This window comes from Protobothrops mucrosquamatus, unplaced genomic scaffold (genome assembly GCF_001527695.2).
Source record: "Protobothrops mucrosquamatus isolate PMUCROS unplaced genomic scaffold, P.Mucros_1.0 scaffold2364, whole genome shotgun sequence".
NCBI classification, from domain to species: Eukaryota; Metazoa; Chordata; class Lepidosauria; order Squamata; family Viperidae; genus Protobothrops; species Protobothrops mucrosquamatus.
In genome coordinates, this window is record NW_015388441.1 from 37,170 (window position 1) to 44,065 (window position 6,896).

Below are 6,896 nucleotides of genomic sequence, written 5' to 3' on the forward strand. Positions count from 1 at the left end.
CCCGGCTGGTTGCACCGGAAGCAGCGGAAGGAGGCCGCACCAGACGGGACCGGAAGTTTAGCTGTGCCGGCTGGTTGCCCACCCTCTCTTGGCCTGGCCAAGGGTCGTTGGGTCCGGCCAGTAACTCCCCCCCCTTTGTGGCACTCTCTCAACCCTGTGTCCAGTTCCACTGCCACTCTGCACCAGTCACGAAGTCGGTTGGGCACTCCCCGGTACACGCAGGCCTGGCGTAAGTCTTGATCCAGGCCCGCCCGGAAGTGGTGCACCAACAACCGCTCCGGCCATAGGGAACTTAACCGGCCCGCCAACTGCCGGAAGTCCCGAACATAGTCTGCCGCGGACCGGCCCCGCTGCTTCAGCGCCAAGATCTCTGCTTCTTCCCGTTGCAGATGGGCCATGTCCTCAAACCGGGCATGCAGGGCTTCGAGGAACAACCCTGCATAGCCCAGCTCCTGGGCATGGTCGCTGTACAGGTCAGCGGCCCAAGCTGCCGCTTCCCCCTGCAACCCTGCGGTGACTGCAACCACCATCGCCCACTGGGACGGGTGCAGGTGAGCGTACCGGTCCAGGTGGCTAATCACGTGGCTCATAAACATAGCCAGCTGGTCAGGGTTGCCATCGAATGTGATGGGAATGGGTGGTGGGCCTCAAGCAAACCCCAGACCCCATGGGCCCGCTGGCTGGACCACACCCTGCGCCACGGTAGGGGGGGTGGACAGGGGTTAAGTCCCGGAGCCAGGTCCCTGGGCCCCTGGTGTTCTTCTTGACGGCGCCTCCCACGCGCCCCTAACCTCTGACCCACCTGACCATGCTGGTTGGGGTTGCGGAGCTGGGCCCTCGGCTGCTGGAGCGGTAGCAGCCGGTGGCAACCGAAGCCGCGGACTGCTCAGCCGGAAACGAGTTGACTCCGAACGGTCCGATGACCCGGTCACCCGTTGCCATGAGGATGGACCCTGGTATCCGGCCTCGCCGAACCGTTCTCGGAGCACGTCCATCGTATACTCGCCGGGCGCGGTGGAATAGCTCCAGTCCCCTTCCTCGTCGCCTGAGACACGTCTCTCTCTCCATTCCAGGAGAGGCGACCTAGTTTTGGGGGTTCGTGCCCGTTCCACCCCCACGTTTGCCAAAGCGGGGCTCTGCCACCACTCCTCCGTGGTCCCGGAGGCCGCGCCCTCCTGGGAGACCGCAGGGGGTGTGGCCCGAGTCACCTTGGGTTGGACCGCCGGCTGCGCCTCCAGGCTCTCAATGGCGGGCGTCGGGTCTCCAGCTCCAGTCAAGACGTCCTCCTCCGTTCCCTGAGGAGCGTCTTGCTTTCCTTCCGCCATCCCCTCGAAACAAGGAGAATAGCTATGGGGCGGTTAGATAGGGTTGAGTGCTGACTTACTGACACTCTCCGTCCGTCGGCGTCCCGAGGAGAGAAAGACAACAGGAACGCAGGAACGTGGTGAAAGCAGGGTAGTTTATTCCCCAGCCAAAACAAAGTCAGCACTGGGAGTGGCTTGCTCCCAGTGCTGTATATCGAGGTGCCACACCCCTTCACCCCGCCCCCAGCAGCAAGCCAACATCCGCCTGAAACCCATAAATGCCTCCGGAGTTCGGCCCCACCCCTCCCTGGGAATAGTCCCGTAGGGCGTGTTGTCCCGCTGGCTGCTTGGCTGCTGCAACCCGCCATCATTGTCCTGGTTAGTCCCTTCGCTGTTGCAGCCTCGCCCGCGCAGTAGATGCCTTTCCTCGGGCTCTGTGTCCTCCCGGCCTTGTCGTTTGTGCAGGCAGCAGTCTTTGCTGGCCCCTCCCCCGACGTCCGCGGTCCTCCCTGGCCCTCCGCAGCTTCCGTCTGCTGACTTCTGGGTTCCTGGCGGGTTCGCGGCAAACGGCAGGCCTCTGCATGCTCCCCGCCTCGCCCTCGCGCTGGGCAACGCCGCCTGAGGTCTCTGCGGCTCGAGCGAGGTAGGCGGCGGTGCGGAGAAGCGAGAGGAGGGGGGTGGGTCGTACCTGCTGGCTGGAACGATGCCGGAGGAGAGCCGGGCATCTGCGGCGGCGTTCTGCTGCTGGGCGGCTGCGGCGGTGCTCGGCTGCTGCGGGCGTTGCGGTTTCCCCCCCCCCCAGCGAATGGCAAGCCCCGTGGGGCTTGACAGTGGGTTGGGCTGAGAGAGTGGCTACCCCGAAGTCACCCAGCCAGCTTTTTATGTACAGATATACACACACAGACACAAATGTAAAACAGGTGAACCCTTGTTTATTGGAAGCAATGCCAATGAGAGATGGCAGGTAGGAGCCCTCCTTGACTGGGGCACAGCAAAAGTGATGGACGTGGGCTGGTTTTTGTGGGTTCATGGGAAGTGACTCCCAGGAATTGGGGAGAAGGTGAAATCAACTGCTGTTGCTCTCTCCTAGGGTGTGCTTGTCAAAGAGATATTCTCCAAGCCCTCCCTGGGTTGTACCCAAGCGCCAGAGATTGGTAATGTAGTCGCCCAGGACTTTGATAGCTTTGACTTGCTCATCGAGATAATGAGATTCCAAGAAGTCACAAAGCTGGAAAGAGACACAAAGGATAAGAGTTATACACTGCTTGCAGTCTCATTGTCTAGGCAGGGTTTTCCAACCTTGGCAAATTTAAGACATGTGGACTTCAATTCCCAGAATTCCCCAGACACCCATGTAGTGAGCTTGTAAAACATAATAAAATTTAAGTAATGGTGCAAAGAGTTGACTGGTTGCCCAGAAAGCGATGTAAAATAGTATTATTAAGTGAACAAGGCTACAGTTATAAAGAAATTAGAAGAAAAGTTGGTGGAAACTTAACCAAAAGTGGCATTTCTACTGTACACTTTTCCAAAAAGGTTTCCACAATTTTGGCCACTACTGTAACTTAGACTGGTGACATGAGCAATCGGTCCCTGGTGGGAATTTGGGGATGAGGGGGAAGAATCCTGATTATATCCCCAATCACAAGACTCACATGTGGGTCTCCCTGGTCACTTGCCAAACGGTGCAAATCCAGAAGGGCCTGGTTGACGCTCTTTTCCAGTTGGAGTGCTGCTTCCATGGCATTCAGGGTGCTCCCCCAGGAATCTTTCTCAGGCTTCTGTGGAGGAAAAGCAGCTTGTTTAGATCTTGTGGCTGCTCTTTTTAAGACTGGATACATTTTATCCCAAAATCAAAACTTTGGCAAGGCTAATGGGGAGGGGGGGGGCTGGCAAAGGGCTGCTATTTACCTATCACGCTAGGCCAGAGTTAACATGCTAAAGTTGCATAGTTCATAAACAACAATGCCTGGTTTGGTCTAGTGGCTAAGGCACCAGGCTAGAAACGGGGAGACTGTGAGTTCAAATCCTGCCTTAGCCATGAAAGCCAGCTGGGTGACTTTGGCCAGTCACTCTCTCTCAGCTCTACACACAAGGTTCTTATTACGGGGAAAATAGGAGGAAGGTGTGCTGGCTATGTTCATCACCTTGAGTTATTTGTAAAAATAATAAAGGCAGGATACAAATAAATAATACTAAGCCAACCCCTGCAGTGGCTGAGTTTGCACGACTAGCTAAATGCACATTAATGCAGGACCTGGTCAAGCCCAAACAGCACAGTCAGGTTATGGTCAAATGTGTTTATTAAATTTAGAAGTCTGTGAGACTGCCTAACGACTCTGGGAAGATTACATAAATAAAAGAAAGCAATTTTTTTTAAAAAGGAACATGTCCAAACAGGCTTATCACACATTCCCTTAACAAAACAAAACAAAACAAAAAAATCACCAGGGCCTAAACAAAAATAAAGTCCAGGTCTTGGAGCAAAACCATGTTTTTAAAGATTTGCAGAATCTTTGTAGGTCCCTTACATTGGGGATATTACTAGTAGTTAACTGAATCACCACAGTTAAGTAATTCATGGATGATTACATTATGAATACAGCCATTATGGCTTGGTGTGATATGTAAATGCAGACTCAGGGAGGCCCGCCAATCTTGTTATAGGCATTCTATAACACCCCCTTCCCCAAATTGGTGCCTTCCAAATTTGCTGTGACTAGAACTTCCATCAAACTCTGCAGAGCCACACTCAATAGGGCCTATAGGCTTAAATTAGCTGGCAAGACCAAGCAATTCAATAATGACACTAAATTCAGAAAGGGATATTTAATGTTAAGCTAGGGTAAATACAGGCAGTCCTCAACTTACAACAGTTCATTTAGTGACCATTTGAAGTTCCACCAGCATTGGAAAAAGTGACTTTTGACTATTTTTCACATTTATGACCATTTCAGCATCCCCATGGTTACATGAACAAAATTCAGATGCTCTGCAACTGACTCATGATGGTTGCAGTGTCCCAGGGCCATGTGATCACTTTTGCAATCTTCTGACAAGCAAAGTCAATTGGAAAGCCAGATTCACCTAATAACCGTGTTACTAAATTAACAACTGCAGTGATTGTCTATGGAGATTCTCAGTCATCCAGGTCATGGTTGTCCCAAAGGTGCTTTTTCAAGAGGCCACTGGACTTTTTTTTTTTTGAAGATGTTTTGCTTCTCACCCTAGAAGCTTCTTCAGCTCTGACTGGATGGTGATGATCCTTCTATTCCCCACCATCCAGTCAGAGCTGAAGAAGTGTCTTGGTTGAGGAAAAAAACCCCCAAGAAAGTCCATTTGCCTCTTGCAAAAGCACTTTGGGGACAACTGCAGTGATTCACTTAACAACTGTGGCAAGAAAAGTTGTGAAATGGGCCAAAACTCATTTTAAACTGTCTCACTTAGCAACAGAAATTTTGCGCTCAATTGTGATCGTAAGTCAAGAACTAATTGTACCAGATGTTTGAAAAATATGAGGAATTTCTCAGCCATACTTCTCATGAGTTAATTAAGGTGGAGTCTCTTTGAAGCACTTTTTCCTAATCTCTCAGCACCTGGACAGTGTTGCCATTTCTGGGATATTCTTCCAAGCCTAAACTTGTCCTAATATTTTTCTTGCTGTATTTCATTGAGTGATAGGATTTTTAGGCTTAAAACATCTGGAGGACACCCAGATTGAAGAAAACAGTTTTCTCAATATCTCTTATTAGAGAAGCAGAAGTTTGAGCCACACTTATTATACCTTAATATCTTGTAGGAGGACCCGGCCACCACGCTGGCTCTGAAACTTCAGCAACTTGTCAGCATGCTCCCTTTCCTCATGTGACTGAGACCGAAAGAAGCTGGAGACGTTCGCAAGAGCAACATCATCCCGGTCAAAATACGAAGCCTGCAGAAAGAAACAGAAATTTATATTTGTGTTCCAGTAGGCTTATCTCTATTTCTGGTGTAGATCCACCCAAGAGAGTACAGTACATAAGGTTCCTTGGATAAAATGAAAAAAGCAGCAGGACAGCAACAAGAAGAGTAGCAGCAGCATGGTAAATTTATAGTCTACACCAGTGTTCTTCAAATTTGACATACCTAAAGAACATTCTCAAAGTTAAATGAAGGAATGGAGACGTTACCATTTTATGAGGACAATAAACTGTCATGTTGAATCACTGGATTCTCACAGAACTCTGGGGTTCCAGGCAGCATAGTTTGAGTGCTGTGGGTCTAGATCAGCGTTTCTCAACCTTGGCAACTTTTAGAGAAGTTGGGCTTCAACTCCCAGAATTCCTCAGCCCACAGATCTTAAAAGTTGTTAAAAGATTGGGAAAGACTGGTCTACAACCATGGCAATTTCAAGATGTGTGGACTTCACTGCTGGCTGGAGAATTCTGGGAGTTGAAGTCCACAAGTCCACACATCTTAAAATTGGCAAGATACCGCCTGGATTGAAATTCCTACCCTTTAAGCGAGAGGTCTACACGTGAGTAAGGAGGTTGGTTGTGCCTTCCCTCCGCTTTCCAGAGCGCCCGGGGCTAGTCTAAAGGGCACGTGTGTGTGCAAAAGTCAGCGGCTGGGCTGAGCCGCCGTGCTGTTTACCTCTTCTCACCACTCTTGAGCCTTCCCGGTCGCCACCATTTCTTTTCCTAGAGAACTGGGGTCCTCCAGATCAGGGGTCTCCAACCTTGGCAACTTTAAGACTTTGCTGGCTGAGGAATTCTGGGAGTTGAAGTCCAGAAGTCTTAAAGTTGCCAAGGTTGAGGACCCCTGCTCCAGATGGCTGGAGGTACAACTTCCATCCTAAGCCAACAAAGAATTTGCAACCCAACTCACTTGTAGGGCACCAACTTAGGAAACACATATTGTTAGGAAACACATATTAACCTAGGAGTCGTGTCTTGAAAAAAAACAAATGCACAAGCTTGATTTTAGCTAACTGCAGTGTGTAAACCAAGCCACAATATCTTTTGCTTGTCTGTTTTGTTAATATAGGTAGTCCTTGACTTACAGCCACAATTTAGCCCAAAACTTTTGTTGCCGAGACATTTGTTAAGTGAGTTTTGTCCCATTTTATGATCTTTCTTGTCACGATTGTTAAGTGAATCACTGCAGTTAAGTTAGTAACACAGTGGTTAAGTGAATTGGCTTCCCTATTGACATTTGCTTGTCAGAAGGTTGCAAAAAGTGATCACATGACCCCAGGACACTGCAACTGTCATAATATGAATCAGTTTCCAAGCATCTGAATTTTGATCACAGGATGCCACAACAGTTGTGTGAAAAATGGTCATAAGTCACTTTTTTCATTGCCATTGTAACTTTGAACAGTCACTAAATGAACTGTTGTAAGTCAAGGACTACCTGTAATCTATTTATTTCCAGCATAATATTGAAAGAATGGTGTTAAGGCAACATTCTTAACAATGTTAAGCCTTTTTTCAGAAAGAAAAAAACCTAACACTCTTGTGAAAGAGTGTAGCCTGGGCCTTGGGAATGAGGAAGGAATAATGGACCATTAAGGAAGGAGTTTCAGAAAAGATTGCTCATTCCTGAGAAAGT

At 49.3% G+C, this 6,896-nt stretch overlaps 1 pseudogene; it reads right to left on the reverse strand.

Annotated features, from left to right (window-relative positions):
- Nucleotides 1-2,215: 2,215 nt before the first annotated feature.
- LOC107295490 lies at nucleotides 2,216-5,323 on the reverse strand (annotated as a pseudogene).
- Nucleotides 5,324-6,896: the final 1,573 nt, after the last annotated feature.